At 41.4% G+C, this 13,463-nt stretch overlaps 1 protein-coding gene across 1 annotated transcript in view; it reads left to right on the plus strand.

Moving 5' to 3' along the window:
- Positions 1-6,150: 6,150 nt before the first annotated feature.
- Positions 6,151-13,463, plus strand: part of fa55c (FAM55C) — a 38,748-nt gene continuing 31,435 nt past the window's right edge. The window contains 1 exon segment of the mRNA NM_001173775.1: positions 6,151-6,216. The gene's annotated coding sequence lies outside the window, so the exon portion shown is untranslated.

Consider the following 13,463-nt stretch of genomic DNA (forward strand, 5'->3'; position numbering starts at 1 on the left):
AACTTCCTCTTAATGTATTTCATAGAGAGCACCGTTTATGTATTTTGGAGCAAAAGTACCAACCAAATCCTCATAGTCTTTCAACCCTGGAATTTAATCAGTGTTGAATGCGCCTTTGATGGAATCACAGCCTGGGTAGAAATTCAAGAACTGAAATATTTCATGTGAAGGCTTTTGCCAAACGCAGGTCTTTTTTTTCTCTTCTTTGTTTTTTTAACAGTCTTCATTCTATAAATAATTGAGTTGAATATTTTTCTGGTAATCAGGGGCTGCAGAGTCTGCTTAATTGATCACCTTTTCCAGACACAAGCAGACACTCCAGACACCAGAAGACTCTGCAGACACCAGCAGACATCAGACACTGCAGACAACAGCAGACACTGTAGACACCAGAAGACAGCAGCAGACACTTCAGACACCAGCAGACAACAGCAGACACCAGCAGACACTGTAGACACCAGCAGACACAGCAGACACCAGCAAACAGTGGAGACACCAGCAGAGACCAGCAGACACTGCAGACAACAGCACACACCAGCAGACACTAGCAGACACCAGCAGACACTGCATACACTAGCAGACACCAGCAAACACCAGACGCTGCAGACACTTCAGACACCAGCAGATACCAGCATACTCTGCAGACACCAGCAGATACAGAAGACACCAGCAGACACTGCAAACACTGGAGACACCAGCAGACAACAGCAGACACTTCTGACACCAGCAGACACTGTAGACACCAGAAGACACCAGCAAACACCACCAGACAGCAGACATTTCAGACACCAGCAGACACTGCAGGCACCAGAAGACACCAGCAGACATCAGACACTGCAAACACCAGCAGACACTTCAGACAACAACAGACACTGCATGCACCAGAAGACACCAGCAGACACTGCAGGCCCCAGAAGACACCAGCAGACACCACAGACACCAGAACACACCAGCAGACACCAGAATACACCAGCAGCACTGCAGACCCCAGTAGAGACCAGAAGACACCAGCAGACACCAGCAGACACTGCAGGCCCCAGAAGACACCAGCAGACACCGCAAACACCAGAACACACCAGCAGACACCAGAATACACCGGCAGCACTGTTTGCTTATGGCAGAATACAGCTCATTCAGTGCGGTCTTAGTGCCAGCATCAGTCTGTGGTGGCACTATGAAAAATACAGATGAAAACTCTAGGTAGATAGTGTGGCCTACAGCTTATCATTAGATACTCTACCTCAGGTGAGCAAAACCTTGAGACTTCCTTATATATCTTGCACCAGCTGTTATTTACAAAAATACATAGTCCATCGCCCCTTGTCTTACCAGACACCACAGTTCTATCCTGCAGATACAGCATATAACCAGCCAGCTGTATGTTGATAATGTCGTTTTTCAGCCACGACTCCGTGAAGCTTAAGATATTACAGTTTTGAATTTCCCGTTGGTAGTTTAAGAACAAACTCTCGGATAGCCTATAAACACCTTTTGATTATTTGCTGACTATTTATGATACTCTAGTTTGATTTAAGGACAGCTTTGGACTGTCAGAAGTATGAAGCATTGGCTGTAACAAACGTCAAAGCGTCACGTGCTATTCATACAGTTGTTAACGTCCCATAGTTGGTGCAAGATTGCAGTCTTCAGAGGGACCTACTGCTCTGTTTACTGTATTTTACAGGAAAGTTTAATTATGTTTAGATATAATCCATATAGCCTATATTCAAACAAATCCAGCATAAAGTGTTTGAACATCATCTTTCATTATGACATGGTGGTTGCCTACTAGAAGCAAGTTTGAACGAGTCTTTTTGAAGTGCAAATGCATTACAGCTATGCTGGAGTGGCAAGGACATATCCCAACATGCACCAGCTGCAGCACAGCCTGCCCAATAGGCTACATTTACAGAGACCTCATTACTTGTGTCACGCCCTGACCATAGAGAGCCCTCGGCACAGCCCGGTACGTCCTGTGCCGGCTCCCCGCACTCGCCTTGAAGAGCGTGTCATCAGTCCGGTGAAACCTGTGCCGGCTCCACGCACCAGGCCTCCAGTGCGCCTCCCCAGCCCGGTAGGTCCTGTGCCGGCTCCCCGCACTCGCCCTGAGGAGCGTGTCATCAGTCCGGTGAAACCTGTGCCGGCTCCACGCACCAGGCCTCCAGTGCGCCTTCCCAGCCCGCTACGTCCTGTGCCGTACAGACCGGAACCTCCAGCGACGGTTCACAGTCCAGAGCTTCCAGCGACAGTTCACAGTCCAGAGCTTCCAGCGACGGTTCACAGTTCAGAGCCTGCAGTGACGGTCCACGGCCCGGAGCGTCCAGTGATGGTCCAATTATTTATACGACGGTCGTGACAACTTGCTTCAGGTAGAAGTGACTGAGTATTTATTCCTGTCAACAGGGTTGGGGAGTAATTGATTACACGTACATATAATTTGATTGCAAAAAAACTGAAACTGTAATCTGTTATGTTAGCAAAAATATTGAAATCTGATTACAGATACTTTTGAAAAACGAGATGATTACTTATTGGATATTTTAAAGGCCCAGTGCAGTCAAAACGTGATTTCTTGTGTTTTATATCCATTTCCACACTATGTTGGAATAATGCTGTGAAATTGAGAAAATTATGATAATACCCTTTTAGTGTAAGAGCTGTTTGAAAGGACCACCTGAAATGTCAGCCTGCTGTGGTGGGATGGAGTGTTGGCCTGCCTGGTGATGTTACCAGGCAATAAGAAAGAGAGCTCCAAACCCCTCTGCCAATAACAGCTAGTTTTCCCCACTCAGACCACTCCCAGACAGTCCTAGAAAAATTCTAACTTGAGAAATTGCTCTTTGCTAAGAAGCTATTTTTGTAAAGAAAAAAAAAAAAGATTTTAATTGTAAACAATCACAGTAAGGTACTTAATTGTTACCCAGAAATTATTTGATAATGAGATTAAAACCGCTGCATTGGACCTTTTTAAATTCAGCTACCGTCATAGGGTGGATGGCTGTAGGTTGGTACACTCTTTTTGGGTGGGGCGAGATGGTCGAAAGCCATTATTGGAGTTAATCTTAAATATCTGACCGTTCAGCACAGTCCACGACTGAGTCAAGAGGGTATTTTTGACGGCGTAAGAACAGTGGATGAACTGCCTTTTTCAGGGGCAGAACGGCAGATTTGTACCTTGTCAGCTCGGGGATTCGTTCTTGCAACCTTCCGGTTACAAGTCCAACACTAACCACTAGCCTACCTACCGGCCCAACGTATTGTAACGTATGATCTGGAGCGTTTTCCTAAAGTTAGTTTGATTATTTACACTCTGCTTATCCATTGAAGAAGGTATTGTAACGGTTTATGCTTATTATTAGCCACCCAGATGAATCAATTATCGAAATACGCATTAGCCTAATTTTACATGCAATTATAGAAATCAGTAGGCCTACCTCGTTTATATTTTTGATACCTACAATTTCCATTATTTGTTGGTCTTATTAATCTAAAAAGTGAAAATAGCCTACATTAAACATGTTTCCATTGACACAGGTTTATTCGACAAAAGCAAAGTCGCAAAAAAATGATTACGACGTCTAATTGAAGCGGCAGATACAGGAGAAACCTTCTAAAGATCGACAACATTTTTATTCGTTCCACAGGGGGGGTGAATATTTGTTTTGTAGAACTTTCTTTATTGCGACAAATTATAATGGAAACTGTGTTTTTCGAATAAATGGTGATTGCCGAATCATGTTGAAGGTAGCTACGTTGGGCACGTTAGGTCACCGTGTAACTAACGTTCCACTTCACATTTAATTTTAAATGCCTACTGCTTGCAAAATAAACATTCGACTATACAAATAATGTGTATATGCAGGACAAGGATTGTACAGACTTTCAATAATGCCTGAATTGCTTCGCCTTACTTTTGTAGTTGGCTGGCAGGTTTAACCATCCACTTGTTTCCGATCTACAGGAGTGCACGTTTCACCATGGCACGGACCGTGGCGATACTCTGGCACATTATAATTTTTAGAATATGGCAAACATTACTCAATTCTTGCATTATATCCGTTCGGGCTTTTACGGGCTACCGGAGACATGAAACTGCGCAATTGGCCTAAATGGGTAATGGAAACACTTCAATCACCTCATAATTATTATTAGACACTATAGTTTTTTGCTAATATAAGGGCTCCGAAAGTGTTACAATTGTAATCAATCATGAGCGTTGAAATCCTACCTTGAGAGAACTGTCTTGCCTGTATTGCTATCAGCGCTGTACAGAGCGCATCAGCCACTGAAATAGCCGCCTTGCTAACGTTTCAATTATTTTCAATCACCATATTTGTCACTTTGGTCCAACATAGGCCGATATGTTCGCCTGCAATTTAATTGATGAATGAATTATCTGTCTTTTATTGCACTGATAAAAGATAGCTATTGCGACAAAAGGTGGTTAAATGGAAATGTACCATAGCTGGCTGGCAATTGTCGAATTTATTTTCTATATGCTGCTTTCTAAATGTCGACAAAACAAAATCACTGGACAAGTTCACGTAAACTAAGCAAATGACTTCCCTTTTCCGAGTATGTAGACTACTCAGTCCTTTACTTTTTTGTACCAGATTGTCGAGATGTGTTCCCCCCCATCTTGTTTCCCATGAAAGAAACAGTATGTTTTGTGTAATTTAAGTACATTATTGTAAAATAACAGTAATGGTGGTTCTCTTCACTAAAGCAGTGTCATTATCAGACCTATATGAATATTAGGTTAATGTATCTAATGCATCAAAATGTTTTCATTATTATTATTATTTACTTCAGTAGGCCTATATGGATTATCAATCATGGTTGTTCAGCCCATATACAAAAGAGCATAAGAGCCTACAGTGACAGTTTTGAAGGTATTTCGTACACTTTGTATTTTGGTGATCAATAAGGAAAAATATCACTCTTGGATTGAAACCTCCATTTAATAAGAACAAACTCTCGGATAGCCTATAAACACCTTTTGATTATTTGCTGACTATTTATGATACTCTAGTTTGATTTAAGGACAGCTTTGGACTGTCAGAAGTATGAAGCATTGGCTGTAACACACGTCAAAGCGTCACGTGCTATTCATACAGTTGTTAAGGTCCCATAGTTGGTGCAAGAGGGACCTACTGCTCTGTTTACTGTATTTTACAGGAACGTTTAATTATGTTTAGATATAATCCATATAGCCTATATTCAAACAAATCCAGCATAAAGTGTTTGAACATCATCTTTCATTTTGACATGGTGGTTGCCTACTGGAAGCAAGTTTGAACGAGTCTTTTTGAAGTGCAAATGCATTACAGCTATGCGGAGTGGCAAGGACATATCCCAACATGCACCAGCTGCAGCACAGCCTGCCCAATAGGCTACATTTACAGAGACCTCATTACTTGCTTCAGGTAGAAGTGACTGAGTATTTATTCCTGCCAACAGGGTTGGGGAATAACTGATTACAGGTACATATAAATTGATTGCAAAAAACCTGGAACTGTAATCTGTTATGTTTGCAAAAATGTTGAAATCAGATTACAGATACTTTTGAAAAACGAGATGATTACTTATTGGATTATTTTAAAGACCCAATGCAGTCAAAAACGTGATTCCTGTGTTTTATATCCATTTCCACATTTATGAGGTTGGAATAATACTGTGAAATTGTGAAAATTATAATACTCTTTTAGTATAAGAGTTGTTTGAAAGGACCACCTGAAATGTCAGCCTGCTGTGGTGGGATGGAGTGTTGGCCTGCCTGGTGACGTTACCAGGCAATAAGAAAGAGAGCTCCAAACCCCTCTGCCAATAACAGCTAGTTTTCCCCACTCAGACCACTCCCAGACAGTCCTAGAAAAATTCTTACTTGAGAAATTGCTCTTTGCGAAGAAGCTATTTTGGTAAAAAAAAAAAAAAACGATTTTAATTGAAAACAATCACAGTAAGGTACTTAATTGTTACCCAGAAATTATTTGACAATGAGATTAAAACCGCTGCATTGGACCTTTTTAAATTCAGTTACAGTCATAGGGTGGATAGCTGTAGGTTGGTGCACTATTTGGGTGGGGCGAGATGGTCGAAAGCCATTATAGGAGATAATCATAAATTACTGATCATTCAGCACCGTCTACGAGTGCGTCAAGAGGGTATTTTTGTGGAGTAGCGCTTGTTGTAAGGTAGCCTACGACCTTTACGTCGGTAAGTACAATATACTTTCAAAATAATACCTAGGGAATAAAGGAGACTTTGGAGAGTGGATGGAGAATATTATTTCATATCCGTTTTGTAGGTTAGGCTACCAGACATAATGAAAAATGGTAACATTTAACGTATGATCTGGAGCGTTTTCCTAAGAATAGTTTGATTATTTACACTCTGCTTATCCATTGAAGAAGGTATTGTAACGCTTTCGGTTTATTATTAGCCACCCAGATGAATCAATTATCAAAATACGCATTAGCCTAATTTTACATGGAATTATAGAAATCAGTAGGCCTACCTCGTTTATATTTTTGATACCTACAATTTCCATAATTTGTTGGTCTTATTAATCTAAAAAGTGAAAATAGCCTACATTAGACATGTTTCCATTGACACAGGTTTATTCGACGAAAGCAAAGTTGCAAAAATTTTTATTACGACGTCTAATTGAAGCGGCAGATACAGGAGAAACCTTCTAAAGATCGACAACATTTTTATTCGTTCCACAGGGGGGGTGAATATTTGTTTTGTATAACTTTCTTTATTGCGACAAATTATGATGGAAACTGTGTTTTTCGAATAAATGGTGATTGCCGAATCATGTTGAAGGTAGCTACGTTGGGCACGTTAGGTCACCGTGTAACTAACGTTCCACTTCACATTTAATTTTAAATGCCTACTGCTTGCAAAATAAACATTCAACTATACAAATAATGTTTATATGCAGGACAAGGATTGTACAGACTTTCAATAATGCCTGAATTGCTTCGCCTTACTTTTGTAGTTGGCTGGCAGGTTTAACCATCCACTTGTTTCCGATCTACAGGAGTGCACGTTTCACCATGGCACGGACCGTGGCGATACTCTGGCACATTATAATTATTAGAATATGGCAAACATTACTCAATTCTTGCATTATATCCGTTCGGGCTTTTACGGGCTACCGGAGACATGAAACTGCGCAATTGGCCTAAATGGGTAATGGAAACACTTCATTCATTATCAAACAACACTTCCTCATTATTATTCGACACTATAGTTTTTTGCTAATATAAGGGCTCTGAATGTGTTACAGTTGTAATCAATCATGAGCGTTGAAATCCTACCTTGAGAGAACTGTCTCGCCTGTAATGCTATCAGCGCTGTACAGAAGCGCATCAGTCAATCAGCCGCCTTGCTAACATTTCAATTATTTTCAATCACCATATTTGTCACTTTGGTCCAACATAGGCCGATATGTTCGCCTGCAATTTAATTGATGAATGAATTGTCTTTTATTGCACCGATAAAAGATAGATATTGCGACACAAGATGATTAAATGGAAATGTACCATAGCTGGCTGGCAATTGTCGAATTTATTTTCTATATGCTGCTTTCTAAATGTCGACAAAACAAAATCACTGGACAAGTTCACGGAAACATAGGAAATGACTTCCCTTATCCGAGTATGTAGACTACTCAGTCCTTTACTTTTTTGTACCAGATTGTCGAGATGTGTTCCCCACATCTTGTTTCCCATGAAAGAAACAGTATGTTTTGTGTAATTTAAGTACATTATTGTAAAATAACAGTAATGGTGGTTCTCTTCACTAAAGCAGTGTCATTATCAGACCTATATGAATATTAGGTTAATGTATCTAATGCATCATTATGTTTTCATTATTATTATAATAATTATAATTATTTACTTCAGTAGGCCTATATGGATTATCAATCATGGTTGTTCAGCCCATATACAAAAGAGCATAAGAGCCTACAGTGACAGTTTTGAAGGTATTTCGTACACTTTGTATTTTGGTGATCAATAAGGAAAAATATCACTCTTGGATTGAAAACTCCATTTAATAAGAACAAACTCTCGGATAGCCTATAAACACCTTTTGATTATTTGCTGACTATTTATGATACTCTAGTTTGATTTAAGGACAGCTTTGGACTGTCAGAAGTATGAAGCATTGGCTGTAACACACGTCAAAGCGTCACGTGCTATTCATACAGTTGTTAACGTCCCATAGTTGGTGCAAGAGGGACCTACTGCTCTGTTTACTGTATTTTACAGGAACGTTTAATTATGTTTAGATATAATCCATATAGCCTATATTCAAACAAATCCAGCATAAAGTGTTTGAACATCATCTTTCATTTTGACATGGTGGTTGCCTACTGGAAGCAAGTTTGAACGAGTCTTTTAGAAGTGCAAATGCATTACAGCTATGCTGGAGTGGCAAGGACATATCCCAACATGCACCAGCTGCAGCACATCCTGCACAATAGGCTACATTTACAGAGACCTCATTCCTTGCTTCAGGTAGACGTGACTGAGTATTTATTCCTGTCAACAGGGTTTGTGAGTAACTGATTACACATACGTATAATTTGATTGCAAAAATCCTAAAACGAATCAATTAATTTACCAGCAAAACGATTGTAATCAGGTGACGGATACTTTTGAAAAAATAGATTATTACTTCTTGGATTATTTTAAAGGACCAGTGCAGTCAAACTAGATTTTTCTGTGTTTTATGCTGCCTAGAAGGCCAGCATCCCGGAGTCGCCTCTTCACTGTTGACGATTCTGGCTATTTTGAGCCTGTAATCGAACCCACAAATGGTGATGCTCCAGATACTCAACTGGTCTAAAGAAGGCCAGTTAAATTGCTTCTTTAAACAGGACAACAGTTTTCAGCTGTGCTAACATAATTGCAAAATGGTTTTCTAATGATAAATTAATCTTTTAAAATGATAAACTTGGATTAGCTAACACAACGTGCCATTGGAACACAGGAGTGATGGTTGCTGATAATGGGCCTCTGTACGCCTATGTAGATATTCCATAAGAAATCCGCAGTTTCCACCTAAAATAGTCCTTTACAACATTAACAATGTCTACACTGTATTTCTGATCAATTTGATGTTATTTTAAATGGACAAAAAATGTGCTTTTCTTTAAAAAACAAGGACATTTGTAAGTGATCCCGAACTTTTGAATGGTAGTGTATACAGTTCAAATCAAATCAAATTTATTTTTATATAGCCCTTCGTACATCAGCTGATATTCTCAAAGTGCTGTACAGAAACCCAGCCTAAAACCCCAAACAGCAAGCAAAGCATGTGAAAGAAGCACGGTGGCTAGGAAAAACTCCCTAGGAAAAACTCCCTAGAAAGGCCAAAAACCTAGGAAGAAACCTAGAGAGGAACCAGGCTATGAGGGGTGGCCAGTCCTCTTCTGGCTGTGCAGGGTGGATATTATAACAGAACATGGTCAAAATGTTAAAATGTTAAAATGTTCATAAATGACCAGCATGGTCAAATAATAATAATCATAGTAGTTGTCGAGGGTGCAACAAGCACGTCCGGTGAACAGGTCATGGTTCCATAGCCGCAGGCAGAACAGTTGAAACTGGAGCAGCAGCACGGCCAGGTGGACTGGGGACAGCAAGGAGTCATCATACCAGGTAGTCCTGAGGCATGGTCCTAGGGCTCAGGTCCTCCGAGAGAAAGACAGAAACAGAGAAAGAGAGAATTAGAGAGAGCATATTTAAATACACACAGGACACCGGATAAGACAAGAGAAATACTCCAGATGTAACAGACTGACCCTAGCCCCCCGACACATAAACTACTGCAGCATAAATACTGGAGGCTGAGACAGGAGGGATCAGAAGACACTGTGGCCCCATCCGATAATACCCCGGACAGGGCCAAACAGGCAGGATATAACCCCACCCACTTTGCCAAAGCACAGCCCCCACACCACTAGAGGGATGTCTCCAACCACCAACTTACCGTCCTAAGACAAGGCCGAGTATAGCCCACAACGATCTCCGCCATGGCACAACCCAAGGGGGGGCGCCAACCCAGACAGGAAGACCACGTCAGTGACTCAACCCACTCAAGTGACGCACCCCTCCCATGGACGGCATGGAAGAACACCAGTAGGCCAGTGACTCAGCCTCTGTAAAAGGGTTAGAGGCAGAGAATCCCAGTGGAAAGAGGGGAACCGGCAAGGCAGAGACAGCAAGGGCGGTTCGTTGCTCCAGCCTTTCCGTTCACCCTCACACTCCTGGGCCAGACTATACTTAATCATAGGACCTACTGAAGAGATAAGTCTTCAGTAAAGACTTAAAGGTTGAGACTGAGTCTGCGTCTCTCACATTGGTAGGCAGACCATTCCATAAAAATGGAGCTCTATAGGAGAAAGCCCTACCTCCAGCCGTTTGCTTAGAAATTCTAGGGACAATTAGGAGGCCTGCGTCTTGTGACCGTAGCGTACGTGTAGGTATGTACGGCAGGACCAAATCGGAAAGATAGGTAGGAGCAAGCCCATGTAATGCTTTGTAGGTTAGCAGTAAAACCTTGAAATCAGCCCTTGCCTTAACAGGAAGCCAGTGTAGGGAGGCTAACACTGGAGTAATATGATCAAATTTTTGGTTTCTAGTCAGGATTCTAGCAGCCGTATTTAGCACTAACTGAAGTTTATTTAGTGCTTTATCCGGGTAGCCGGAAAGTAGAGCATTGCAGTAGTCCAGCCTAGAAGTAACAAAAGCATGGATTAATTTTTCTGCGTCATTTTTGGACAGAAAATTTCTGATTTTTGCAATGTTACGTAGATGGAAAAAAGCTGTCCTTGAAACAGTCTTGATATGTTCTTCAAAAGAGAGATCAGGGTCCAGAGTAACGCCGAGGTCCTTCACAGTTTTATTTGAGACGACTGTACAACCATCCAGATTAATTGTCAGATTCAACAGAAGATCTCTTTGTTTCTTGGGACCTAGAACAAGCATCTCTGTTTTGTCCGAGTTTAAAAGTAGAAAGTTTGCAGCCATCCACTTCTTTATGTCTGAAACACAGGCTTCTAGCGAGGGCAATTTTGGGGCTTCACCATGTTTCATTGAAATGTACAGCTGTGTGTCGTCTGCATAGCAGTGAAATTTAACATTATGTTTTCGAATGACATCCCCAAGAGGTAAAATATATAGTGAAAACAATAGTGGTCCTAAAACGGAACCTTGAGGAACACCGAAATTTACAATTGATTTGTCAGAGGACAAACCATTCACAGAGACAAACTGATATCTTTCCGACAGATAAGATCTAAACCAGGCCAGAACTTGTCCATGTAGACCAATTTGGGTTTCCAATCTCTCCAAAAGAATGTGGTGATCGATGGTATCAAAAGCGGCACTAAGATCTAGGAGCACGAGGACAGATGCAGAGCCTCGGTCTGACGTCATTAAAAGGTCATTTACCACCTTCACAAGTGCAGTCTCAGTGCTATGATGGGGTCTAAAACCAGACTGAAGCGTTTCGTATACATTGTTTGTCTTCAGGAAGGCAGTCAGTTGCTGTGCAACAGCTTTTTCTAAAATTTTGGAGAGGAATGGAAGATTCGATATAGGCCGATAGTTTTTTATAATTTCTGGATCAAGATTCGGCTTTTTCAAGAGAGGCTTTATTACTGCCACTTTTAGTGAGCTTGGTACACATCCGGTGGATAGAGAGCCGTTTATTATGTTCAACATAGGAGGGCCAAGCACAGGAAGCAGCTCTTTCAGTAGTTTAGTTGGAATAGGGTCCAGTATGCAGCTTGAGGGTTTGGAGGCCATGATTATTTTCATCATTGCGTCAAGAGATATAGTACTAAAACACTTTAGTATCTCCCTTGATCCTAGGTCCTGGCAGAGTTGTGCAGACTCAGGACAATGGAGCTTTGGAGGAATACCCAGATTTAAAGAGGAGTCTGTAATTTGCTTTCTAATGATCATGATCTTTTCCTCAAAGAAGTTCATAAATTTATTACTGCTGAAGTGAAAGCCATCCTCCATTTGCGAAGGCTGCTTTTTAGTTAGCTTTGCGACAGTATCAAAAAGAAATTTCGGATTGTTCTTATTTTCCTCAATTAAGTTGGAAAAATAGGATGATCGAGCAGCAGTAAGGGCTCTTCGATACTGCACGGTACTGTCTTTCCAAGCTAGTCGGAAGACTTCCAGTTTGGTGTGGCGCCATTTCCGTTCCAATTTTCTGGAAGCTTGCTTCAGAGCTCGTGTATTTTCTGTATACCAGGGAGCTAGTTTCTTATGACAGATGTTTTTAGTTTTTAGGGGTGCAACTGCATCTAGGGTATTGCGCAAGGTTAAATTGAGTTCCTCGGTTAGGTGGTTAACTGATTTTTGTCCTCTGACGTCCTTGGGTAGGCAGAGGCAGTCTGGAAGGGCATCAAGGAATCTTTGGGTTGTCTGAGAATTTATAGCACGACTTTTAATGCTCCTTGGTTGGGGTCTGAGCAGATTATTTGTTGCAATTGCAAACGTAATAAAATGGTGGTCCGATAGTCCAGGATTATGAGGAAAAACATTTAGATCCACAACATTTATTCCATGGGACAAAACTAGGTCCAGAGTATGACTGTGGCAGTGAGTAGGTCCAGAGACATGTTGGACAAAACCCACTGAGTCGATGATGGCTCCGAAAGCCTTTTGGAGTGGGTCTGTGGACTTTTCCATGTGAATGTTAAAGTCACCAAAAATTAGAATATTATCTGCTATGACTACAAGATCCGATAGGAATTCAGGGAACTCAGTGAGGAACACTGCATATGGCCCAGGAGGCCTATAAACAGTAGCTATAAAAAGTGAGTGAGTAGGCTGCATAGATTTCATGACTAGAAGCTCAAAAGACGAAAACGTCATTGTTGGTTTTTTTTTGTAAATTGAAATTTGCTATCGTAAATGTTAGCAACACCTCCGCCTTTGCCGGATGCACGGGGGTATGGTCACTAATGTAACCTGGGGGTGAGGCCTCATTTAACACAGTAAATTCATCAGGCTTAAGCCATGTTTCAGTCAGGCCAATCACATCAAGATTATTATCAGTGATTAGTTCATTGACTATAACTGCCTTGGAAGTGAGGGATCTAACATTAAGTAACCCAATTTTGAGATGTGAGGTATCACAATCTCTTTCAATAATGGCAGGAATGGAGGAGGTCTTTATACTAGTGAGATTGCTAAAGCGAACACCGCCATTTTTAATTTTGCCCAACCTAGATCGAGGCACAGACACGGTCTCAATGGGGAAAGCTGAGCTGACTACACTGACTGTGCTAGTGGCAGACTCCACTAAGCTGGCAGGCTGGCTAACAGCCTGCTGCCTGGCCTGCACCCTATTTCATTGTGGAGCTAGAGGAGTTAGAGCCCTGTCTATGTTCGTAGATAAGATGAGAGCACCCCTCCAGCTAGGATGGA

The sequence above is a fragment of the Salmo salar genome, chromosome ssa05 (assembly GCF_905237065.1).
Source record: "Salmo salar chromosome ssa05, Ssal_v3.1, whole genome shotgun sequence".
Classification (NCBI taxonomy): domain Eukaryota; kingdom Metazoa; phylum Chordata; class Actinopteri; order Salmoniformes; family Salmonidae; genus Salmo; species Salmo salar.